The sequence below is a fragment of the Pungitius pungitius genome, chromosome 12 (assembly GCF_949316345.1).
Source record: "Pungitius pungitius chromosome 12, fPunPun2.1, whole genome shotgun sequence".
Classification (NCBI taxonomy): domain Eukaryota; kingdom Metazoa; phylum Chordata; class Actinopteri; order Perciformes; family Gasterosteidae; genus Pungitius; species Pungitius pungitius.
In genome coordinates, this window is record NC_084911.1 from 13,983,563 (window position 1) to 14,000,709 (window position 17,147).

The 17,147-nt window shown below is 40.1% G+C and overlaps 75 non-coding genes across 75 annotated transcripts; all 75 read left to right on the top strand.

The window, feature by feature from the left end:
* The first annotated feature begins 58 nt into the window (after window positions 1–58).
* trnag-gcc (transfer RNA glycine (anticodon GCC)) lies at window positions 59–129 on the top strand. The gene has a single exon. It is a non-coding gene; the product is annotated as a tRNA-Gly (tRNA).
* Window positions 130–236: 107 nt separating this feature from the next.
* On the top strand, window positions 237–307 carry trnag-gcc (transfer RNA glycine (anticodon GCC)). The gene has a single exon. It is a non-coding gene; the product is annotated as a tRNA-Gly (tRNA).
* A 460-nt stretch (window positions 308–767) lies between these two features.
* On the top strand, window positions 768–838 carry trnag-gcc (transfer RNA glycine (anticodon GCC)). Its single transcript has one exon. It is a non-coding gene; the product is annotated as a tRNA-Gly (tRNA).
* Window positions 839–944: 106 nt separating this feature from the next.
* trnag-ccc (transfer RNA glycine (anticodon CCC)) lies at window positions 945–1,015 on the top strand. Its single transcript has one exon. It is a non-coding gene; the product is annotated as a tRNA-Gly (tRNA).
* A 106-nt stretch (window positions 1,016–1,121) lies between these two features.
* On the top strand, window positions 1,122–1,192 carry trnag-gcc (transfer RNA glycine (anticodon GCC)). Its single transcript has one exon. It is a non-coding gene; the product is annotated as a tRNA-Gly (tRNA).
* A 106-nt stretch (window positions 1,193–1,298) lies between these two features.
* Window positions 1,299–1,369, top strand: trnag-gcc (transfer RNA glycine (anticodon GCC)). Its single transcript has one exon. It is a non-coding gene; the product is annotated as a tRNA-Gly (tRNA).
* Window positions 1,370–1,652: 283 nt separating this feature from the next.
* trnag-gcc (transfer RNA glycine (anticodon GCC)) lies at window positions 1,653–1,723 on the top strand. The gene has a single exon. It is a non-coding gene; the product is annotated as a tRNA-Gly (tRNA).
* A 106-nt stretch (window positions 1,724–1,829) lies between these two features.
* On the top strand, window positions 1,830–1,900 carry trnag-gcc (transfer RNA glycine (anticodon GCC)). Its single transcript has one exon. It is a non-coding gene; the product is annotated as a tRNA-Gly (tRNA).
* Window positions 1,901–2,006: 106 nt separating this feature from the next.
* trnag-gcc (transfer RNA glycine (anticodon GCC)) lies at window positions 2,007–2,077 on the top strand. Its single transcript has one exon. It is a non-coding gene; the product is annotated as a tRNA-Gly (tRNA).
* Window positions 2,078–2,360: 283 nt separating this feature from the next.
* trnag-ccc (transfer RNA glycine (anticodon CCC)) lies at window positions 2,361–2,431 on the top strand. Its single transcript has one exon. It is a non-coding gene; the product is annotated as a tRNA-Gly (tRNA).
* A 106-nt stretch (window positions 2,432–2,537) lies between these two features.
* trnag-gcc (transfer RNA glycine (anticodon GCC)) lies at window positions 2,538–2,608 on the top strand. The gene has a single exon. It is a non-coding gene; the product is annotated as a tRNA-Gly (tRNA).
* A 106-nt stretch (window positions 2,609–2,714) lies between these two features.
* trnag-ccc (transfer RNA glycine (anticodon CCC)) lies at window positions 2,715–2,785 on the top strand. The gene has a single exon. It is a non-coding gene; the product is annotated as a tRNA-Gly (tRNA).
* A 106-nt stretch (window positions 2,786–2,891) lies between these two features.
* trnag-gcc (transfer RNA glycine (anticodon GCC)) lies at window positions 2,892–2,962 on the top strand. The gene has a single exon. It is a non-coding gene; the product is annotated as a tRNA-Gly (tRNA).
* A 106-nt stretch (window positions 2,963–3,068) lies between these two features.
* On the top strand, window positions 3,069–3,139 carry trnag-gcc (transfer RNA glycine (anticodon GCC)). The gene has a single exon. It is a non-coding gene; the product is annotated as a tRNA-Gly (tRNA).
* Window positions 3,140–3,422: 283 nt separating this feature from the next.
* Window positions 3,423–3,493, top strand: trnag-gcc (transfer RNA glycine (anticodon GCC)). Its single transcript has one exon. It is a non-coding gene; the product is annotated as a tRNA-Gly (tRNA).
* A 106-nt stretch (window positions 3,494–3,599) lies between these two features.
* Window positions 3,600–3,670, top strand: trnag-gcc (transfer RNA glycine (anticodon GCC)). Its single transcript has one exon. It is a non-coding gene; the product is annotated as a tRNA-Gly (tRNA).
* Window positions 3,671–3,776: 106 nt separating this feature from the next.
* On the top strand, window positions 3,777–3,847 carry trnag-gcc (transfer RNA glycine (anticodon GCC)). Its single transcript has one exon. It is a non-coding gene; the product is annotated as a tRNA-Gly (tRNA).
* A 106-nt stretch (window positions 3,848–3,953) lies between these two features.
* Window positions 3,954–4,024, top strand: trnag-gcc (transfer RNA glycine (anticodon GCC)). Its single transcript has one exon. It is a non-coding gene; the product is annotated as a tRNA-Gly (tRNA).
* Window positions 4,025–4,307: 283 nt separating this feature from the next.
* trnag-ccc (transfer RNA glycine (anticodon CCC)) lies at window positions 4,308–4,378 on the top strand. The gene has a single exon. It is a non-coding gene; the product is annotated as a tRNA-Gly (tRNA).
* Window positions 4,379–4,661: 283 nt separating this feature from the next.
* trnag-ccc (transfer RNA glycine (anticodon CCC)) lies at window positions 4,662–4,732 on the top strand. The gene has a single exon. It is a non-coding gene; the product is annotated as a tRNA-Gly (tRNA).
* A 106-nt stretch (window positions 4,733–4,838) lies between these two features.
* On the top strand, window positions 4,839–4,909 carry trnag-gcc (transfer RNA glycine (anticodon GCC)). The gene has a single exon. It is a non-coding gene; the product is annotated as a tRNA-Gly (tRNA).
* A 106-nt stretch (window positions 4,910–5,015) lies between these two features.
* On the top strand, window positions 5,016–5,086 carry trnag-gcc (transfer RNA glycine (anticodon GCC)). Its single transcript has one exon. It is a non-coding gene; the product is annotated as a tRNA-Gly (tRNA).
* Window positions 5,087–5,193: 107 nt separating this feature from the next.
* trnag-gcc (transfer RNA glycine (anticodon GCC)) lies at window positions 5,194–5,264 on the top strand. The gene has a single exon. It is a non-coding gene; the product is annotated as a tRNA-Gly (tRNA).
* A 283-nt stretch (window positions 5,265–5,547) lies between these two features.
* Window positions 5,548–5,618, top strand: trnag-ccc (transfer RNA glycine (anticodon CCC)). Its single transcript has one exon. It is a non-coding gene; the product is annotated as a tRNA-Gly (tRNA).
* A 283-nt stretch (window positions 5,619–5,901) lies between these two features.
* trnag-ccc (transfer RNA glycine (anticodon CCC)) lies at window positions 5,902–5,972 on the top strand. The gene has a single exon. It is a non-coding gene; the product is annotated as a tRNA-Gly (tRNA).
* A 106-nt stretch (window positions 5,973–6,078) lies between these two features.
* On the top strand, window positions 6,079–6,149 carry trnag-gcc (transfer RNA glycine (anticodon GCC)). The gene has a single exon. It is a non-coding gene; the product is annotated as a tRNA-Gly (tRNA).
* Window positions 6,150–6,255: 106 nt separating this feature from the next.
* trnag-gcc (transfer RNA glycine (anticodon GCC)) lies at window positions 6,256–6,326 on the top strand. Its single transcript has one exon. It is a non-coding gene; the product is annotated as a tRNA-Gly (tRNA).
* Window positions 6,327–6,609: 283 nt separating this feature from the next.
* Window positions 6,610–6,680, top strand: trnag-gcc (transfer RNA glycine (anticodon GCC)). The gene has a single exon. It is a non-coding gene; the product is annotated as a tRNA-Gly (tRNA).
* Window positions 6,681–6,786: 106 nt separating this feature from the next.
* On the top strand, window positions 6,787–6,857 carry trnag-gcc (transfer RNA glycine (anticodon GCC)). The gene has a single exon. It is a non-coding gene; the product is annotated as a tRNA-Gly (tRNA).
* A 106-nt stretch (window positions 6,858–6,963) lies between these two features.
* Window positions 6,964–7,034, top strand: trnag-gcc (transfer RNA glycine (anticodon GCC)). Its single transcript has one exon. It is a non-coding gene; the product is annotated as a tRNA-Gly (tRNA).
* A 283-nt stretch (window positions 7,035–7,317) lies between these two features.
* trnag-ccc (transfer RNA glycine (anticodon CCC)) lies at window positions 7,318–7,388 on the top strand. The gene has a single exon. It is a non-coding gene; the product is annotated as a tRNA-Gly (tRNA).
* A 106-nt stretch (window positions 7,389–7,494) lies between these two features.
* On the top strand, window positions 7,495–7,565 carry trnag-gcc (transfer RNA glycine (anticodon GCC)). Its single transcript has one exon. It is a non-coding gene; the product is annotated as a tRNA-Gly (tRNA).
* A 106-nt stretch (window positions 7,566–7,671) lies between these two features.
* On the top strand, window positions 7,672–7,742 carry trnag-ccc (transfer RNA glycine (anticodon CCC)). The gene has a single exon. It is a non-coding gene; the product is annotated as a tRNA-Gly (tRNA).
* Window positions 7,743–7,848: 106 nt separating this feature from the next.
* trnag-ccc (transfer RNA glycine (anticodon CCC)) lies at window positions 7,849–7,919 on the top strand. Its single transcript has one exon. It is a non-coding gene; the product is annotated as a tRNA-Gly (tRNA).
* A 106-nt stretch (window positions 7,920–8,025) lies between these two features.
* On the top strand, window positions 8,026–8,096 carry trnag-gcc (transfer RNA glycine (anticodon GCC)). Its single transcript has one exon. It is a non-coding gene; the product is annotated as a tRNA-Gly (tRNA).
* Window positions 8,097–8,556: 460 nt separating this feature from the next.
* trnag-ccc (transfer RNA glycine (anticodon CCC)) lies at window positions 8,557–8,627 on the top strand. Its single transcript has one exon. It is a non-coding gene; the product is annotated as a tRNA-Gly (tRNA).
* A 106-nt stretch (window positions 8,628–8,733) lies between these two features.
* trnag-gcc (transfer RNA glycine (anticodon GCC)) lies at window positions 8,734–8,804 on the top strand. Its single transcript has one exon. It is a non-coding gene; the product is annotated as a tRNA-Gly (tRNA).
* Window positions 8,805–8,910: 106 nt separating this feature from the next.
* Window positions 8,911–8,981, top strand: trnag-ccc (transfer RNA glycine (anticodon CCC)). Its single transcript has one exon. It is a non-coding gene; the product is annotated as a tRNA-Gly (tRNA).
* Window positions 8,982–9,087: 106 nt separating this feature from the next.
* Window positions 9,088–9,158, top strand: trnag-ccc (transfer RNA glycine (anticodon CCC)). The gene has a single exon. It is a non-coding gene; the product is annotated as a tRNA-Gly (tRNA).
* A 106-nt stretch (window positions 9,159–9,264) lies between these two features.
* Window positions 9,265–9,335, top strand: trnag-gcc (transfer RNA glycine (anticodon GCC)). Its single transcript has one exon. It is a non-coding gene; the product is annotated as a tRNA-Gly (tRNA).
* A 106-nt stretch (window positions 9,336–9,441) lies between these two features.
* trnag-ccc (transfer RNA glycine (anticodon CCC)) lies at window positions 9,442–9,512 on the top strand. Its single transcript has one exon. It is a non-coding gene; the product is annotated as a tRNA-Gly (tRNA).
* A 106-nt stretch (window positions 9,513–9,618) lies between these two features.
* trnag-gcc (transfer RNA glycine (anticodon GCC)) lies at window positions 9,619–9,689 on the top strand. The gene has a single exon. It is a non-coding gene; the product is annotated as a tRNA-Gly (tRNA).
* A 106-nt stretch (window positions 9,690–9,795) lies between these two features.
* Window positions 9,796–9,866, top strand: trnag-ccc (transfer RNA glycine (anticodon CCC)). The gene has a single exon. It is a non-coding gene; the product is annotated as a tRNA-Gly (tRNA).
* A 106-nt stretch (window positions 9,867–9,972) lies between these two features.
* trnag-ccc (transfer RNA glycine (anticodon CCC)) lies at window positions 9,973–10,043 on the top strand. Its single transcript has one exon. It is a non-coding gene; the product is annotated as a tRNA-Gly (tRNA).
* A 106-nt stretch (window positions 10,044–10,149) lies between these two features.
* trnag-gcc (transfer RNA glycine (anticodon GCC)) lies at window positions 10,150–10,220 on the top strand. The gene has a single exon. It is a non-coding gene; the product is annotated as a tRNA-Gly (tRNA).
* Window positions 10,221–10,680: 460 nt separating this feature from the next.
* On the top strand, window positions 10,681–10,751 carry trnag-ccc (transfer RNA glycine (anticodon CCC)). Its single transcript has one exon. It is a non-coding gene; the product is annotated as a tRNA-Gly (tRNA).
* Window positions 10,752–10,857: 106 nt separating this feature from the next.
* Window positions 10,858–10,928, top strand: trnag-gcc (transfer RNA glycine (anticodon GCC)). Its single transcript has one exon. It is a non-coding gene; the product is annotated as a tRNA-Gly (tRNA).
* Window positions 10,929–11,034: 106 nt separating this feature from the next.
* Window positions 11,035–11,105, top strand: trnag-ccc (transfer RNA glycine (anticodon CCC)). Its single transcript has one exon. It is a non-coding gene; the product is annotated as a tRNA-Gly (tRNA).
* Window positions 11,106–11,211: 106 nt separating this feature from the next.
* trnag-ccc (transfer RNA glycine (anticodon CCC)) lies at window positions 11,212–11,282 on the top strand. The gene has a single exon. It is a non-coding gene; the product is annotated as a tRNA-Gly (tRNA).
* A 106-nt stretch (window positions 11,283–11,388) lies between these two features.
* On the top strand, window positions 11,389–11,459 carry trnag-gcc (transfer RNA glycine (anticodon GCC)). The gene has a single exon. It is a non-coding gene; the product is annotated as a tRNA-Gly (tRNA).
* Window positions 11,460–11,919: 460 nt separating this feature from the next.
* trnag-ccc (transfer RNA glycine (anticodon CCC)) lies at window positions 11,920–11,990 on the top strand. The gene has a single exon. It is a non-coding gene; the product is annotated as a tRNA-Gly (tRNA).
* A 106-nt stretch (window positions 11,991–12,096) lies between these two features.
* On the top strand, window positions 12,097–12,167 carry trnag-ccc (transfer RNA glycine (anticodon CCC)). Its single transcript has one exon. It is a non-coding gene; the product is annotated as a tRNA-Gly (tRNA).
* A 106-nt stretch (window positions 12,168–12,273) lies between these two features.
* On the top strand, window positions 12,274–12,344 carry trnag-gcc (transfer RNA glycine (anticodon GCC)). Its single transcript has one exon. It is a non-coding gene; the product is annotated as a tRNA-Gly (tRNA).
* Window positions 12,345–12,450: 106 nt separating this feature from the next.
* On the top strand, window positions 12,451–12,521 carry trnag-ccc (transfer RNA glycine (anticodon CCC)). Its single transcript has one exon. It is a non-coding gene; the product is annotated as a tRNA-Gly (tRNA).
* A 106-nt stretch (window positions 12,522–12,627) lies between these two features.
* On the top strand, window positions 12,628–12,698 carry trnag-gcc (transfer RNA glycine (anticodon GCC)). Its single transcript has one exon. It is a non-coding gene; the product is annotated as a tRNA-Gly (tRNA).
* Window positions 12,699–12,804: 106 nt separating this feature from the next.
* trnag-ccc (transfer RNA glycine (anticodon CCC)) lies at window positions 12,805–12,875 on the top strand. The gene has a single exon. It is a non-coding gene; the product is annotated as a tRNA-Gly (tRNA).
* A 106-nt stretch (window positions 12,876–12,981) lies between these two features.
* trnag-gcc (transfer RNA glycine (anticodon GCC)) lies at window positions 12,982–13,052 on the top strand. The gene has a single exon. It is a non-coding gene; the product is annotated as a tRNA-Gly (tRNA).
* A 106-nt stretch (window positions 13,053–13,158) lies between these two features.
* trnag-ccc (transfer RNA glycine (anticodon CCC)) lies at window positions 13,159–13,229 on the top strand. Its single transcript has one exon. It is a non-coding gene; the product is annotated as a tRNA-Gly (tRNA).
* Window positions 13,230–13,335: 106 nt separating this feature from the next.
* trnag-ccc (transfer RNA glycine (anticodon CCC)) lies at window positions 13,336–13,406 on the top strand. Its single transcript has one exon. It is a non-coding gene; the product is annotated as a tRNA-Gly (tRNA).
* Window positions 13,407–13,512: 106 nt separating this feature from the next.
* trnag-gcc (transfer RNA glycine (anticodon GCC)) lies at window positions 13,513–13,583 on the top strand. Its single transcript has one exon. It is a non-coding gene; the product is annotated as a tRNA-Gly (tRNA).
* A 460-nt stretch (window positions 13,584–14,043) lies between these two features.
* On the top strand, window positions 14,044–14,114 carry trnag-ccc (transfer RNA glycine (anticodon CCC)). Its single transcript has one exon. It is a non-coding gene; the product is annotated as a tRNA-Gly (tRNA).
* A 106-nt stretch (window positions 14,115–14,220) lies between these two features.
* On the top strand, window positions 14,221–14,291 carry trnag-gcc (transfer RNA glycine (anticodon GCC)). The gene has a single exon. It is a non-coding gene; the product is annotated as a tRNA-Gly (tRNA).
* A 106-nt stretch (window positions 14,292–14,397) lies between these two features.
* Window positions 14,398–14,468, top strand: trnag-ccc (transfer RNA glycine (anticodon CCC)). Its single transcript has one exon. It is a non-coding gene; the product is annotated as a tRNA-Gly (tRNA).
* A 106-nt stretch (window positions 14,469–14,574) lies between these two features.
* Window positions 14,575–14,645, top strand: trnag-ccc (transfer RNA glycine (anticodon CCC)). Its single transcript has one exon. It is a non-coding gene; the product is annotated as a tRNA-Gly (tRNA).
* Window positions 14,646–14,751: 106 nt separating this feature from the next.
* On the top strand, window positions 14,752–14,822 carry trnag-gcc (transfer RNA glycine (anticodon GCC)). Its single transcript has one exon. It is a non-coding gene; the product is annotated as a tRNA-Gly (tRNA).
* Window positions 14,823–15,282: 460 nt separating this feature from the next.
* On the top strand, window positions 15,283–15,353 carry trnag-ccc (transfer RNA glycine (anticodon CCC)). Its single transcript has one exon. It is a non-coding gene; the product is annotated as a tRNA-Gly (tRNA).
* A 106-nt stretch (window positions 15,354–15,459) lies between these two features.
* On the top strand, window positions 15,460–15,530 carry trnag-ccc (transfer RNA glycine (anticodon CCC)). The gene has a single exon. It is a non-coding gene; the product is annotated as a tRNA-Gly (tRNA).
* Window positions 15,531–15,636: 106 nt separating this feature from the next.
* On the top strand, window positions 15,637–15,707 carry trnag-gcc (transfer RNA glycine (anticodon GCC)). The gene has a single exon. It is a non-coding gene; the product is annotated as a tRNA-Gly (tRNA).
* Window positions 15,708–15,813: 106 nt separating this feature from the next.
* Window positions 15,814–15,884, top strand: trnag-ccc (transfer RNA glycine (anticodon CCC)). The gene has a single exon. It is a non-coding gene; the product is annotated as a tRNA-Gly (tRNA).
* A 106-nt stretch (window positions 15,885–15,990) lies between these two features.
* On the top strand, window positions 15,991–16,061 carry trnag-gcc (transfer RNA glycine (anticodon GCC)). Its single transcript has one exon. It is a non-coding gene; the product is annotated as a tRNA-Gly (tRNA).
* Window positions 16,062–16,167: 106 nt separating this feature from the next.
* trnag-ccc (transfer RNA glycine (anticodon CCC)) lies at window positions 16,168–16,238 on the top strand. Its single transcript has one exon. It is a non-coding gene; the product is annotated as a tRNA-Gly (tRNA).
* A 106-nt stretch (window positions 16,239–16,344) lies between these two features.
* Window positions 16,345–16,415, top strand: trnag-gcc (transfer RNA glycine (anticodon GCC)). Its single transcript has one exon. It is a non-coding gene; the product is annotated as a tRNA-Gly (tRNA).
* A 106-nt stretch (window positions 16,416–16,521) lies between these two features.
* Window positions 16,522–16,592, top strand: trnag-ccc (transfer RNA glycine (anticodon CCC)). Its single transcript has one exon. It is a non-coding gene; the product is annotated as a tRNA-Gly (tRNA).
* Window positions 16,593–16,698: 106 nt separating this feature from the next.
* trnag-ccc (transfer RNA glycine (anticodon CCC)) lies at window positions 16,699–16,769 on the top strand. The gene has a single exon. It is a non-coding gene; the product is annotated as a tRNA-Gly (tRNA).
* A 106-nt stretch (window positions 16,770–16,875) lies between these two features.
* trnag-gcc (transfer RNA glycine (anticodon GCC)) lies at window positions 16,876–16,946 on the top strand. The gene has a single exon. It is a non-coding gene; the product is annotated as a tRNA-Gly (tRNA).
* The last annotated feature ends 201 nt before the right edge of the window (window positions 16,947–17,147 follow it).

Here is a 17,147-nt window from a genome sequence, read left to right on the forward strand (position 1 = left end):
TTCATCGTGTCCATAGGCGGCTATTTTGAAATCTCTTACCCTATATTTTTCTGTATCAGCATTGGTGGTTCAATGGTAGAATTCTCGCTTGCCATGCGAGAGATCTGGGTCCGATTCCCAGCCAGTGCAGAGTAACTTTCGCGTCAATAAAATTGTCCTTTTTACAGTTTTTTAATTGTTCATCATGTCCATAGGCAGCCCTTTTGAAATCTCTTGCCCTAAATTTTGTCGTATAAGCATTGGTGGTTCAATGGTAGAATTCTCGCTTGCCATGCGAGAGATCTGGGTCCGATTCCCAGCCAGTGCAGAATAACTGTTGCTTCAATAAAATGTCCTTTTCAGAGTTTTTTATTTGTTCATCGTGTCCATAGGCGGCTATTTTGAAATCTCTTACCCTATATTTTTCTGTATCAGCATTGGTGGTTCAATGGTAGAATTCTCGCTTGCCATGCGAGAGATCTGGGTCTGATTCCCAGCCAGTGCAGAGTAACTTTCGCGTCAATAAAATTGTCCTTTTTACAGTTTTTTAATTGTTCATCATGTCCATAGGCAGCCCTTTTGAAATCTCTTGCCCTAAATTTTGTCGTTTAAGCATTGGTGGTTCAATGGTAGACTTCTCGCTTGCCATGCGAGAGATCTGGCTCGATTCCCAGCCAGTGCAGAATAACTTTCGCTTCAATAAAATGTCCTTTTCAGACTTTTTTATTTGTTCATCGTGTCCATAGGCGGCTATTTTGAAATCTCTTGCCCTATATTTTTCTGTATCAGCATTGGTGGTTCAATGGTAGAATTCTCGCTTGCCATGCGAGAGATCTGGGTCCGATTCCCAGCCAGTGCAGAATAACTGTTGCTTCAATAAAATGTCCTTTTAAGAGTTTTTTATTTGTTCATCACGTCCATATGCGGCCATTTTGAAATCTCTTGACCTATATTTTGTCGTATAAGCATTGGTGGTTCAATGGTAGAATACTCGCTTCCCATGCGAGAGAACTGGGTCCGATTCCCAGCCAGTGCAGAATAACTTTAGCTTCAATAAAATGTCCTTTTAAGAGTTTTTTATTTGTTCATCGTGTCCATATGCGGCCATTTTGAAATCTCTTGACCTATATTTTGTCGTAAAAGCATTGGTGGTTCAATGGTAGAATTCTCGCTTGCCATGCGAGAGATCTGGGTCCGATTCCCAGCCAGTGCAGAATAACTGTTGCTTCAATAAAATTACCTTTTCAGAATTTTTTATTTGTTCATCGTGTCCATAGGCGGCTATTTTGAAATCTCTTACCCTATATTTTTCTGTATCAGCATTGGTGGTTCAATGGTAGAATTCTCGCTTGCCATGCGAGAGATCTGGGTCCGATTCCCAGCCAGTGCAGAGTAACTTTCGCGTCAATAAAATTGTCCTTTTTACAGTTTTTTAATTGTTCATCATGTCCATAGGCAGCCCTTTTGAAATCTCTTGCCCTAAATTTTGTCGTTTAAGCATTGGTGGTTCAATGGTAGACTTCTCGCTTGCCATGCGAGAGATCTGGCTCGATTCCCAGCCAGTGCAGAATAACTTTCGCTTCAATAAAATGTCCTTTTCAGAGTTTTTTATTTGTTCATCGTGTCCATAGGCGGCTATTTTGAAATCTTTTGCCCTATATTTTTCTGTATAAGCATTGGTGGTTCAATGGTAGAATTCTCGCTTGCCATGCGAGAGATCTGGGTCCGATTCCCAGCCAGTGCAGAATAACTTTTGCTTCAATAAAATGTCCTTTTCAGAGTTTTTTATTTGTTCATCGTGTCCATAGGCGGCTATTTTGAAATCTCTTGCCCTATATTTTTCTGTATCAGCATTGGTGGTTCAATGGTAGAATTCTCGCTTGCCATGCGAGAGATCTGGGTCCGATTCCCAGCCAGTGCAGAATAACTTTTGCTTCAATAAAATGTCCTTTTCAGAGTTTTTTATTTGTTCATCGTGTCCATAGGCGGCTATTTTGAAATCTCTTGCCCTATATTTTTCTGTATCAGCATTGGTGGTTCAATGGTAGAATTCTCGCTTGCCATGCGAGAGATCTGGGTCCGATTCCCAGCCAGTGCAGAATAACTGTTGCTTCAATAAAATTACCTTTTCAGAATTTTTTATTTGTTCATCGTGTCCATAGGCGGCTATTTTGAAATCTCTTGCCCTATATTTTTCTGTATCAGCATTGGTGGTTCAATGGTAGAATTCTTGCTTCCCATGCGAGAGATCTGGGTCCGATTCCCAGCAAGTGCAGAATAACTGTTGCTTCAATAAAATGTCCTTTTCAGAGTTTTTTATTTGTTCATCGTGTCCATAGTCGGCTATTTTGAAATCTCTTGCCCTATATTTTTCTGTATCAGCATTGGTGGTTCAATGGTAGAATTCTCGCTTCCCATGCGAGAGAACTGGGTCCGATTCCCAGCCAGTGCAGAATAACTTTAGCTTCAATAAAATGTCCTTTTCAGACTTTTTTATTTGTTCATCGTGTCCATAGGCGGCTATTTTGAAATCTCTTGCCCTATATTTTTCTGTATCAGCATTGGTGGTTCAATGGTAGAATTCTCGCTTGCCATGCGAGAGATCTGGGTCCGATTCCCAGCCAGTGCAGAATAACTGTTGCTTCAATAAAATGTCCTTTTAAGAGTTTTTTATTTGTTCATCACGTCCATATGCAGCCATTTTGAAATCTCTTGACCTATATTTTTCTGTATAAGCATTGGTGGTTCAATGGTAGAATACTCGCTTCCCATGCGAGAGATCTGTGTCCGATTCCCAGCCAGTGCAGAATAACTTTAGCTTCAATAAAATGTCCTTTTAAGAGTTTTTTATTTGTTCATCACGTCCATATGCGGCCATTTTGAAATCTCTTGACCTATATTTTGTCGTATAAGCATTGGTGGTTCAATGGTAGAATTCTCGCTTGCCATGCGAGAGATCTGGGTCCGATTCCCAGCCAGTGCAGAATAACTGTTGCTTCAATAAAATGTCCTTTTCAGAGTTTTTTATTTGTTCATCGTGTCCATAGGCGGCTATTTTGAAATCTCTTACCCTATATTTTTCTGTATCAGCATTGGTGGTTCAATGGTAGAATTCTCGCTTGCCATGCGAGAGATCTGGGTCCGATTCCCAGCCAGTGCAGAGTAACTTTCGCGTCAATAAAATTGTCCTTTTTACAGTTTTTTAATTGTTCATCATGTCCATAGGCAGCCCTTTTGAAATCTCTTGCCCTAAATTTTGTCGTTTAAGCATTGGTGGTTCAATGGTAGACTTCTCGCTTGCCATGCGAGAGATCTGGCTCGATTCCCAGCCAGTGCAGAATAACTTTCGCTTCAATAAAATGTCCTTTTCAGAGTTTTTTATTTGTTCATCGTGTCCATAGGCGGCTATTTTGAAATCTTTTGCCCTATATTTTTCTGTATAAGCATTGGTGGTTCAATGGTAGAATTCTCGCTTGCCATGCGAGAGATCTGGGTCCGATTCCCAGCCAGTGCAGAATAACTTTTGCTTCAATAAAATGTCCTTTTCAGAGTTTTTTATTTGTTCATCGTGTCCATAGGCGGCTATTTTGAAATCTTTTGCCCTATATTTTTCTGTATAAGCATTGGTGGTTCAATGGTAGAATTCTCGCTTGCCATGCGAGAGATCTGGGTCCGATTCCCAGCCAGTGCAGAATAACTTTTGCTTCAATAAAATGTCCTTTTCAGAGTTTTTTATTTGTTCATCGTGTCCATAGGCGGCTATTTTGAAATCTCTTGCCCTATATTTTTCTGTATCAGCATTGGTGGTTCAATGGTAGAATTCTCGCTTGCCATGCGAGAGATCTGGGTCCGATTCCCAGCCAGTGCAGAATAACTTTTGCTTCAATAAAATGTCCTTTTCAGAGTTTTTTATTTGTTCATCGTGTCCATAGGCGGCTATTTTGAAATCTCTTGCCCTATATTTTTCTGTATCAGCATTGGTGGTTCAATGGTAGAATTCTCGCTTGCCATGCGAGAGATCTGGGTCCGATTCCCAGCCAGTGCAGAATAACTGTTGCTTCAATAAAATTACCTTTTCAGAATTTTTTATTTGTTCATCGTGTCCATAGGCGGCTATTTTGAAATCTCTTGCCCTATATTTTTCTGTATCAGCATTGGTGGTTCAATGGTAGAATTCTTGCTTCCCATGCGAGAGATCTGGGTCCGATTCCCAGCAAGTGCAGAATAACTGTTGCTTCAATAAAATGTCCTTTTCAGAGTTTTTTATTTGTTCATCGTGTCCATAGTCGGCTATTTTGAAATCTCTTGCCCTATATTTTTCTGTATCAGCATTGGTGGTTCAATGGTAGAATTCTCGCTTCCCATGCGAGAGAACTGGGTCCGATTCCCAGCCAGTGCAGAATAACTTTATCTTCAATAAAATGTCCTTTTCAGACTTTTTTATTTGTTCATCGTGTCCATAGGCGGCTATTTTGAAATCTCTTGCCCTATATTTTTCTGTATCAACATTGGTGGTTCAATGGTAGAATTCTCGCTTGCCATGCGAGAGATCTGGGTCCGATTCCCAGCCAGTGCAGAATAACTGTTGCTTCAATAAAATGTCCTTTTAAGAGTTTTTTATTTGTTCATCACGTCCATATGCAGCCATTTTGAAATCTCTTGACCTATATTTTTCTGTATAAGCATTGGTGGTTCAATGGTAGAATACTCGCTTCCCATGCGAGAGATCTGTGTCCGATTCCCAGCCAGTGCAGAATAACTTTAGCTTCAATAAAATGTCCTTTTAAGAGTTTTTTATTTGTTCATCACGTCCATATGCGGCCATTTTGAAATCTCTTGACCTATATTTTGTCGTATAAGCATTGGTGGTTCAATGGTAGAATTCTCGCTTGCCATGCGAGAGATCTGGGTCCGATTCCCAGCCAGTGCAGAATAACTGTTGCTTCAATAAAATGTCCTTTTCAGAGTTTTTTATTTGTTCATCGTGTCCATAGGCGGCTATTTTGAAATCTCTTACCCTATATTTTTCTGTATCAGCATTGGTGGTTCAATGGTAGAATTCTCGCTTGCCATGCGAGAGATCTGGGTCCGATTCCCAGCCAGTGCAGAGTAACTTTCGCGTCAATAAAATTGTCCTTTTTACAGTTTTTTAATTGTTCATCATGTCCATAGGCAGCCCTTTTGAAATCTCTTGCCCTAAATTTTGTCGTTTAAGCATTGGTGGTTCAATGGTAGAATTCTCGCTTGCCATGCGAGAGATCTGGGTCCGATTCCCAGCCAGTGCAGAATAACTGTTGCTTCAATAAAATTACCTTTTCAGAATTTTTTATTTGTTCATCGTGTCCATAGGCGGCTATTTTGAAATCTCTTGCCCTATATTTTTCTGTATCAGCATTGGTGGTTCAATGGTAGAATTCTTGCTTCCCATGCGAGAGATCTGGGTCCGATTCCCAGCAAGTGCAGAATAACTGTTGCTTCAATAAAATGTCCTTTTCAGAGTTTTTTATTTGTTCATCGTGTCCATAGTCGGCTATTTTGAAATCTCTTGCCCTATATTTTTCTGTATCAGCATTGGTGGTTCAATGGTAGAATTCTCGCTTCCCATGCGAGAGAACTGGGTCCGATTCCCAGCCAGTGCAGAATAACTTTAGCTTCAATAAAATGTCCTTTTCAGACTTTTTTATTTGTTCATCGTGTCCATAGGCGGCTATTTTGAAATCTCTTGCCCTATATTTTTCTGTATCAACATTGGTGGTTCAATGGTAGAATTCTCGCTTGCCATGCGAGAGATCTGGGTCCGATTCCCAGCCAGTGCAGAATAACTGTTGCTTCAATAAAATGTCCTTTTAAGAGTTTTTTATTTGTTCATCACGTCCATATGCAGCCATTTTGAAATCTCTTGACCTATATTTTTCTGTATAAGCATTGGTGGTTCAATGGTAGAATACTCGCTTCCCATGCGAGAGATCTGTGTCCGATTCCCAGCCAGTGCAGAATAACTTTAGCTTCAATAAAATGTCCTTTTAAGAGTTTTTTATTTGTTCATCACGTCCATATGCGGCCATTTTGAAATCTCTTGACCTATATTTTGTCGTATAAGCATTGGTGGTTCAATGGTAGAATTCTCGCTTGCCATGCGAGAGATCTGGGTCCGATTCCCAGCCAGTGCAGAATAACTGTTGCTTCAATAAAATGTCCTTTTCAGAGTTTTTTATTTGTTCATCGTGTCCATAGGCGGCTATTTTGAAATCTCTTACCCTATATTTTTCTGTATCAGCATTGGTGGTTCAATGGTAGAATTCTCGCTTGCCATGCGAGAGATCTGGGTCCGATTCCCAGCCAGTGCAGAGTAACTTTCGCGTCAATAAAATTGTCCTTTTTACAGTTTTTTAATTGTTCATCATGTCCATAGGCAGCCCTTTTGAAATCTCTTGCCCTAAATTTTGTCGTTTAAGCATTGGTGGTTCAATGGTAGACTTCTCGCTTGCCATGCGAGAGATCTGGCTCGATTCCCAGCCAGTGCAGAATAACTTTCGCTTCAATAAAATGTCCTTTTCAGAGTTTTTTATTTGTTCATCGTGTCCATAGGCGGCTATTTTGAAATCTTTTGCCCTATATTTTTCTGTATAAGCATTGGTGGTTCAATGGTAGAATTCTCGCTTGCCATGCGAGAGATCTGGGTCCGATTCCCAGCCAGTGCAGAATAACTTTTGCTTCAATAAAATGTCCTTTTCAGAGTTTTTTATTTGTTCATCGTGTCCATAGGCGGCTATTTTGAAATCTCTTGCCCTATATTTTTCTGTATCAGCATTGGTGGTTCAATGGTAGAATTCTCGCTTGCCATGCGAGAGATCTGGGTCCGATTCCCAGCCAGTGCAGAATAACTTTTGCTTCAATAAAATGTCCTTTTCAGAGTTTTTTATTTGTTCATCGTGTCCATAGGCGGCTATTTTGAAATCTCTTGCCCTATATTTTTCTGTATCAGCATTGGTGGTTCAATGGTAGAATTCTCGCTTGCCATGCGAGAGATCTGGGTCCGATTCCCAGCCAGTGCAGAATAACTGTTGCTTCAATAAAATTACCTTTTCAGAATTTTTTATTTGTTCATCGTGTCCATAGGCGGCTATTTTGAAATCTCTTGCCCTATATTTTTCTGTATCAGCATTGGTGGTTCAATGGTAGAATTCTTGCTTCCCATGCGAGAGATCTGGGTCCGATTCCCAGCAAGTGCAGAATAACTGTTGCTTCAATAAAATGTCCTTTTCAGAGTTTTTTATTTGTTCATCGTGTCCATAGTCGGCTATTTTGAAATCTCTTGCCCTATATTTTTCTGTATCAGCATTGGTGGTTCAATGGTAGAATTCTCGCTTCCCATGCGAGAGAACTGGGTCCGATTCCCAGCCAGTGCAGAATAACTTTAGCTTCAATAAAATGTCCTTTTCAGACTTTTTTATTTGTTCATCGTGTCCATAGGCGGCTATTTTGAAATCTCTTGCCCTATATTTTTCTGTATCAGCATTGGTGGTTCAATGGTAGAATTCTCGCTTGCCATGCGAGAGATCTGGGTCCGATTCCCAGCCAGTGCAGAATAACTGTTGCTTCAATAAAATGTCCTTTTAAGAGTTTTTTATTTGTTCATCACGTCCATATGCGGCCATTTTGAAATCTCTTGACCTATATTTTGTCGTATAAGCATTGGTGGTTCAATGGTAGAATACTCGCTTCCCATGCGAGAGAACTGGGTCCGATTCCCAGCCAGTGCAGAATAACTTTAGCTTCAATAAAATGTCCTTTTAAGAGTTTTTTATTTGTTCATCGTGTCCATATGCGGCCATTTTGAAATCTCTTGACCTATATTTTTCTGTATAAGCATTGGTGGTTCAATGGTAGAATACTCGCTTCCCATGCGAGAGATCTGTGTCCGATTCCCAGCCAGTGCAGAATAACTTTAGCTTCAATAAAATGTCCTTTTAAGAGTTTTTTATTTGTTCATCACGTCCATATGCGGCCATTTTGAAATCTCTTGACCTATATTTTGTCGTATAAGCATTGGTGGTTCAATGGTAGAATTCTCGCTTGCCATGCGAGAGATCTGGGTCCGATTCCCAGCCAGTGCAGAATAACTGTTGCTTCAATAAAATGTCCTTTTCAGAGTTTTTCATTTGTTCATCGTGTCCATAGGCGGCTATTTTGAAATCTCTTACCCTATATTTTTCTGTATCAGCATTGGTGGTTCAATGGTAGAATTCTCGCTTGCCATGCGAGAGATCTGGGTCCGATTCCCAGCCAGTGCGGAGTAACTTTCGCGTCAATAAAATTGTCCTTTTTACAGTTTTTTAATTGTTCATCATGTCCATAGGCAGCCCTTTTGAAATCTCTTGCCCTAAATTATGTCGTTTAAGCATTGGTGGTTCAATGGTAGACTTCTCGCTTGCCATGCGAGAGATCTGGCTCGATTCCCAGCCAGTGCAGAATAACTTTCGCTTCAATAAAATGTCCTTTTCAGACTTTTTTATTTGTTCATCGTGTCCATAGGCGGCTATTTTGAAATCTCTTGCCCTATATTTTTCTGTATCAGCATTGGTGGTTCAATGGTAGAATTCTCGCTTCCCATGCGAGAGATCTGGGTCCGATTCCCAGCCAGTGCAGAATAACTGTTGCTTCAATAAAATGTCCTTTTAAGAGTTTTTTATTTGTTCATCACGTCCATATGCGGCCATTTTGAAATCTCTTGACCTATATTTTGTCGTAAAAGCATTGGTGGTTCAATGGTAGAATTCTCGCTTGCCATGCGAGAGATCTGGGTCCGATTCCCAGCCAGTGCAGAATAACTGTTGCTTCAATAAAATTACCTTTTCAGAATTTTTTATTTGTTCATCGTGTCCATAGGCGGCTATTTTGAAATCTTTTGCCCTATATTTTTCTGTATAAGCATTGGTGGTTCAATGGTAGAATTCTTGCTTCCCATGCGAGAGATCTGGGTCCGATTCCCAGCCAGTGCAGAATAACTGTTGCTTCAATAAAATGTCCTTTTAAGAGTTTTTTATTTGTTCATCACGTCCATATGCAGCCATTTTGAAATCTCTTGACCTATATTTTTCTGTATAAGCATTGGTGGTTCAATGGTAGAATACTCGCTTCCCATGCGAGAGATCTGTGTTCGATTCCCAGCCAGTGCAGAATAACTTTAGCTTCAATAAAATGTCCTTTTAAGAGTTTTTTATTTGTTCATCACGTCCATATGCGGCCATTTTGAAATCTCTTGACCTATATTTTGTCGTATAAGCATTGGTGGTTCAATGGTAGAATTCTCGCTTGCCATGCGAGAGATCTGGGTCCGATTCCCAGCCAGTGCAGAATAACTGTTGCTTCAATAAAATGTCCTTTTCAGAGTTTTTTATTTGTTCATCGTGTCCATAGTCGGCTATTTTGAAATCTCTTGCCCTATATTTTTCTGTATCAGCATTGGTGGTTCAATGGTAGAATTCTCGCTTCCCATGCGAGAGAACTGGGTCCGATTCCCAGCCAGTGCAGAATAACTTTAGCTTCAATAAAATGTCCTTTTCAGACTTTTTTATTTGTTCATCGTGTCCATAGGCGGCTATTTTGAAATCTCTTGCCCTATATTTTTCTGTATCAGCATTGGTGGTTCAATGGTAGAATTCTCGCTTGCCATGCGAGAGATCTGGGTCCGATTCCCAGCCAGTGCAGAATAACTGTTGCTTCAATAAAATGTCCTTTTAAGAGTTTTTTATTTGTTCATCACGTCCATATGCGGCCATTTTGAAATCTCTTGACCTATATTTTGTCGTATAAGCATTGGTGGTTCAATGGTAGAATACTCGCTTCCCATGCGAGAGAACTGGGTCCGATTCCCAGCCAGTGCAGAATAACTTTAGCTTCAATAAAATGTCCTTTTAAGAGTTTTTTATTTGTTCATCGTGTCCATATGCGGCCATTTTGAAATCTCTTGACCTATATTTTTCTGTATAAGCATTGGTGGTTCAATGGTAGAATACTCGCTTCCCATGCGAGAGATCTGTGTCCGATTCCCAGCCAGTGCAGAATAACTTTAGCTTCAATAAAATGTCCTTTTAAGAGTTTTTTATTTGTTCATCACGTCCATATGCGGCCATTTTGAAATCTCTTGACCTATATTTTGTCGTATAAGCATTGGTGGTTCAATGGTAGAATTCTCGCTTGCCATGCGAGAGATCTGGGTCCGATTCCCAGCCAGTGCAGAATAACTGTTGCTTCAATAAAATGTCCTTTTCAGAGTTTTTCATTTGTTCATCGTGTCCATAGGCGGCTATTTTGAAATCTCTTACCCTATATTTTTCTGTATCAGCATTGGTGGTTCAATGGTAGAATTCTCGCTTGCCATGCGAGAGATCTGGGTCCGATTCCCAGCCAGTGCGGAGTAACTTTCGCGTCAATAAAATTGTCCTTTTTACAGTTTTTTAATTGTTCATCATGTCCATAGGCAGCCCTTTTGAAATCTCTTGCCCTAAATTATGTCGTTTAAGCATTGGTGGTTCAATGGTAGACTTCTCGCTTGCCATGCGAGAGATCTGGCTCGATTCCCAGCCAGTGCAGAATAACTTTCGCTTCAATAAAATGTCCTTTTCAGACTTTTTTATTTGTTCATCGTGTCCATAGGCGGCTATTTTGAAATCTCTTGCCCTATATTTTTCTGTATCAGCATTGGTGGTTCAATGGTAGAATTCTCGCTTCCCATGCGAGAGATCTGGGTCCGATTCCCAGCCAGTGCAGAATAACTGTTGCTTCAATAAAATGTCCTTTTAAGAGTTTTTTATTTGTTCATCACGTCCATATGCGGCCATTTTGAAATCTCTTGACCTATATTTTGTCGTAAAAGCATTGGTGGTTCAATGGTAGAATTCTCGCTTGCCATGCGAGAGATCTGGGTCCGATTCCCAGCCAGTGCAGAATAACTGTTGCTTCAATAAAATTACCTTTTCAGAATTTTTTATTTGTTCATCGTGTCCATAGGCGGCTATTTTGAAATCTTTTGCCCTATATTTTTCTGTATAAGCATTGGTGGTTCAATGGTAGAATTCTTGCTTCCCATGCGAGAGATCTGGGTCCGATTCCCAGCCAGTGCAGAATAACTGTTGCTTCAATAAAATGTCCTTTTAAGAGTTTTTTATTTGTTCATCACGTCCATATGCAGCCATTTTGAAATCTCTTGACCTATATTTTTCTGTATAAGCATTGGTGGTTCAATGGTAGAATACTCGCTTCCCATGCGAGAGATCTGTGTTTGATTCCCAGCCAGTGCAGAATAACTTTAGCTTCAATAAAATGTCCTTTTAAGAGTTTTTTATTTGTTCATCACGTCCATATGCGGCCATTTTGAAATCTCTTGACCTATATTTTGTCGTATAAGCATTGGTGGTTCAATGGTAGAATTCTCGCTTGCCATGCGAGAGATCTGGGTCCGATTCCCAGCCAGTGCAGAATAACTGTTGCTTCAATAAAATGTCCTTTTCAGAGTTTTTTATTTGTTCATCGTGTCCATAGGCGGCTATTTTGAAATCTCTTACCCTATATTTTTCTGTATCAGCATTGGTGGTTCAATGGTAGAATTCTCGCTTGCCATGCGAGAGATCTGGGTCTGATTCCCAGCCAGTGCAGAGTAACTTTCGCGTCAATAAAATTGTCCTTTTTACAGTTTTTTAATTGTTCATCATGTCCATAGGCAGCCCTTTTGAAATCTCTTGCCCTAAATTTTGTCGTTTAAGCATTGGTGGTTCAATGGTAGACTTCTCGCTTGCCATGCGAGAGATCTGGCTCGATTCCCAGCCAGTGCAGAATAACTGTTGCTTTAATAAAATTACCTTTTCAGAATTTTTTATTTGTTCATCGTGTCCATAGGCGGCTATTTTGAAATCTCTTGCCCTATATTTTTCTGTATCAGCATTGGTGGTTCAATGGTAGAATTCTCGCTTCCCATGCGAGAGATCTGGGTCCGATTCCCAGCCAGTGCAGAATAACTGTTGCTTCAATAAAATGTCCTTTTAAGAGTTTTTTATTTGTTCATCACGTCCATATGCAGCCATTTTGAAATCTCTTGACCTATATTTTTCTGTATAAGCATTGGTGGTTCAATGGTAGAATACTCGCTTCCCATGCGAGAGATCTGTGTCCGATTCCCAGCCAGTGCAGAATAACTTTAGCTTCAATAAAATGTCCTTTTAAGAGTTTTTTATTTGTTCATCACGTCCATATGCGGCCATTTTGAAATCTCTTGACCTATATTTTGTCGTATAAGCATTGGTGGTTCAATGGTAGAATTCTCGCTTGCCATGCGAGAGATCTGGGTCCGATTCCCAGCCAGTGCAGAATAACTGTTGCTTCAATAAAATGTCCTTTTAAGAGTTTTTTATTTGTTCATCACGTCCATATGCAGCCATTTTGAAATCTCTTGACCTATATTTTTCTGTATAAGCATTGGTGGTTCAATGGTAGAATACTCGCTTCCCATGCGAGAGATCTGTGTTCGATTCCCAGCCAGTGCAGAATAACTTTAGCTTCAATAAAATGTCCTTTTAAGAGTTTTTTATTTGTTCATCACGTCCATATGCGGCCATTTTGAAATCTCTTGACCTATATTTTGTCGTATAAGCATTGGTGGTTCAATGGTAGAATTCTCGCTTGCCATGCGAGAGATCTGGGTCCGATTCCCAGCCAGTGCAGAATAACTGTTGCTTCAATAAAATGTCCTTTTCAGAGTTTTTTATTTGTTCATCGTGTCCATAGTCGGCTATTTTGAAATCTCTTGCCCTATATTTTTCTGTATCAGCATTGGTGGTTCAATGGTAGAATTCTCGCTTCCCATGCGAGAGAACTGGGTCCGATTCCCAGCCAGTGCAGAATAACTTTAGCTTCAATAAAATGTCCTTTTCAGACTTTTTTATTTGTTCATCGTGTCCATAGGCGGCTATTTTGAAATCTCTTGCCCTATATTTTTCTGTATCAGCATTGGTGGTTCAATGGTAGAATTCTCGCTTGCCATGCGAGAGATCTGGGTCCGATTCCCAGCCAGTGCAGAATAACTGTTGCTTCAATAAAATGTCCTTTTAAGAGTTTTTTATTTGTTCATCACGTCCATATGCGGCCATTTTGAAATCTCTTGACCTATATTTTGTCGTATAAGCATTGGTGGTTCAATGGTAGAATACTCGCTTCCCATGCGAGAGAACTGGGTCCGATTCCCAGCCAGTGCAGAATAACTTTAGCTTCAATAAAATGTCCTTTTAAGAGTTTTTTATTTGTTCATCGTGTCCATATGCGGCCATTTTGAAATCTCTTGACCTATATTTTTCTGTATAAGCATTGGTGGTTCAATGGTAGAATACTCGCTTCCCATGCGAGAGATCTGTGTCCGATTCCCAGCCAGTGCAGAATAACTTTAGCTTCAATAAAATGTCCTTTTAAGAGTTTTTTATTTGTTCATCACGTCCATATGCGGCCATTTTGAAATCTCTTGACCTATATTTTGTCGTATAAGCATTGGTGGTTCAATGGTAGAATTCTCGCTTGCCATGCGAGAGATCTGGGTCCGATTCCCAGCCAGTGCAGAATAACTGTTGCTTCAATAAAATGTCCTTTTCAGAGTTTTTCATTTGTTCATCGTGTCCATAGGCGGCTATTTTGAAATCTCTTACCCTATATTTTTCTGTATCAGCATTGGTGGTTCAATGGTAGAATTCTCGCTTGCCATGCGAGAGATCTGGGTCCGATTCCCAGCCAGTGCGGAGTAACTTTCGCGTCAATAAAATTGTCCTTTTTACAGTTTTTTAATTGTTCATCATGTCCATAGGCAGCCCTTTTGAAATCTCTTGCCCTAAATTATGTCGTTTAAGCATTGGTGGTTCAATGGTAGACTTCTCGCTTGCCATGCGAGAGATCTGGCTCGATTCCCAGCCAGTGCAGAATAACTTTCGCTTCAATAAAATGTCCTTTTCAGACTTTTTTATTTGTTCATCGTGTCCATAGGCGGCTATTTTGAAATCTCTTGCCCTATATTTTTCTGTATCAGCATTGGTGGTTCAATGGTAGAATTCTCGCTTCCCATGCGAGAGATCTGGGTCCGATTCCCAGCCAGTGCAGAATAACTGTTGCTTCAATAAAATGTCCTTTTAAGAGTTTTTTATTTGTTCATCACGTCCATATGCGGCCATTTTGAAATCTCTTGACCTATATTTTGTCGTAAAAGCATTGGTGGTTCAATGGTAGAATTCTCGCTTGCCATGCGAGAGATCTGGGTCCGATTCCCAGCCAGTGCAGAATAACTGTTGCTTCAATAAAATTACCTTTTCAGAATTTTTTATTTGTTCATCGTGTCCATAGGCGGCTATTTTGAAATCTTTTGCCCTATATTTTTCTGTATAAGCATTGGTGGTTCAATGGTAGAATTCTTGCTTCCCATGCGAGAGATCTGGGTCCGATTCCCAGCCAGTGCAGAATAACTGTTGCTTCAATAAAATGTCCTTTTAAGAGTTTTTTATTTGTTCATCACGTCCATATGCAGCCATTTTGAAATCTCTTGACCTATATTTTTCTGTATAAGCATTGGTGGTTCAATGGTAGAATACTCGCTTCCCATGCGAGAGATCTGTGTTTGATTCCCAGCCAGTGCAGAATAACTTTAGCTTCAATAAAATGTCCTTTTAAGAGTTTTTTATTTGTTCATCACGTCCATATGCGGCCATTTTGAAATCTCTTGACCTATATTTTGTCGTATAAGCATTGGTGGTTCAATGGTAGAATTCTCGCTTGCCATGCGAGAGATCTGGGTCCGATTCCCAGCCAGTGCAGAATAACTGTTGCTTCAATAAAATGTCCTTTTCAGAGTTTTTTATTTGTTCATCGTGTCCATAGGCGGCTATTTTGAAATCTCTTACCCTATATTTTTCTGTATCAGCATTGGTGGTTCAATGGTAGAATTCTCGCTTGCCATGCGAGAGATCTGGGTCTGATTCCCAGCCAGTGCAGAGTAACTTTCGCGTCAATAAAATTGTCCTTTTTACAGTTTTTTAATTGTTCATCATGTCCATAGGCAGCCCTTTTGAAATCTCTTGCCCTAAATTTTGTCGTTTAAGCATTGGTGGTTCAATGGTAGACTTCTCGCTTGCCATGCGAGAGATCTGGCTCGATTCCTAGCCAGTGCAGAATAACTGTTGCTTTAATAAAATTACCTTTTCAGAATTTTTTATTTGTTCATCGTGTCCATAGGCGGCTATTTTGAAATCTCTTGCCCTATATTTTTCTGTATCAGCATTGGTGGTTCAATGGTAGAATTCTCGCTTCCCATGCGAGAGATCTGGGTCCGATTCCCAGCCAGTGCAGAATAACTGTTGCTTCAATAAAATGTCCTTTTAAGAGTTTTTTATTTGTTCATCACGTCCATATGCAGCCATTTTGAAATCTCTTGACCTATATTTTTCTGTATAAGCATTGGTGGTTCAATGGTAGAATACTCGCTTCCCATGCGAGAGATCTGTGTCCGATTCCCAGCCAGTGCAGAATAACTTTAGCTTCAATAAAATGTCCTTTTAAGAGTTTTTTATTTGTTCATCACGTCCATATGCGGCCATTTTGAAATCTCTTGACCTATATTTTGTCGTATAAGCATTGGTGGTTCAATGGTAGAATTCTCGCTTGCCATGCGAGAGATCTGGGTCCGATTCCCAGCCAGTGCAGAATAACTGTTGCTTCAATAAAATGTCCTTTTAAGAGTTTTTTATTTGTTCATCACGTCCATATGCAGCCATTTTGAAATCTCTTGACCTATATTTTTCTGTATAAGCATTGGTGGTTCAATGGTAGAATACTCGCTTCCCATGCGAGAGATCTGTGTTCGATTCCCAGCCAGTGCAGAATAACTTTAGCTTCAATAAAATGTCCTTTTAAGAGTTTTTTATTTGTTCATCACGTCCATATGCGGCCATTTTGAAATCTCTTGACCTATATTTTGTCGTATAAGCATTGGTGGTTCAATGGTAGAATTCTCGCTTGCCATGCGAGAGATCTGGGTCCGATTCCCAGCCAGTGCAGAATAACTGTTGCTTCAATAAAATGTCCTTTTCAGAGTTTTTTATTTGTTCATCGTGTCCATAGTCGGCTATTTTGAAATCTCTTGCCCTATATTTTTCTGTATCAGCATTGGTGGTTCAATGGTAGAATTCTCGCTTCCCATGCGAGAGAACTGGGTCCGATTCCCAGCCAGTGCAGAATAACTTTAGCTTCAATAAAATGTCCTTTTCAGACTTTTTTATTTGTTCATCGTGTCCATAGGCGGCTATTTTGAAATCTCTTGCCCTATATTTTTCTGTATCAGCATTGGTGGTTCAATGGTAGAATTCTCGCTTGCCATGCGAGAGATCTGGGTCCGATTCCCAGCCAGTGCAGAATAACTGTTGCTTCAATAAAATGTCCTTTTAAGAGTTTTTTATTTGTTCATCACGTCCATATGCGGCCATTTTGAAATCTCTTGACCTATATTTTGTCGTATAAGCATTGGTGGTTCAATGGTAGAATACTCGCTTCCCATGCGAGAGAACTGGGTCCGATTCCCAGCCAGTGCAGAATAACTTTAGCTTCAATAAAATGTCCTTTTAAGAGTTTTTTATTTGTTCATCGTGTCCATATGCGGCCATTTTGAAATCTCTTGACCTATATTTTTCTGTATAAGCATTGGTGGTTCAATGGTAGAATACTCGCTTCCCATGCGAGAGATCTGTGTCCGATTCCCAGCCAGTGCAGAATAACTTTAGCTTCAATAAAATGTCCTTTTAAGAGTTTTTTATTTGTTCATCACGTCCATATGCGGCCATTTTGAAATCTCTTGACCTATATTTTGTCGTATAAGCATTGGTGGTTCAATGGTAGAATTCTCGCTTGCCATGCGAGAGATCTGGGTCCGATTCCCAGCCAGTGCAGAATAACTGTTGCTTCAATAAAATGTCCTTTTCAGAGTTTTTCATTTGTTCATCGTGTCCATAGGCGGCTATTTTGAAATCTCTTACCCTATATTTTTCTGTATCAGCATTGGTGGTTCAATGGTAGAATTCTCGCTTGCCATGCGAGAGATCTGGGTCCGATTCCCAGCCAGTGCGGAGTAACTTTCGCGTCAATAAAAT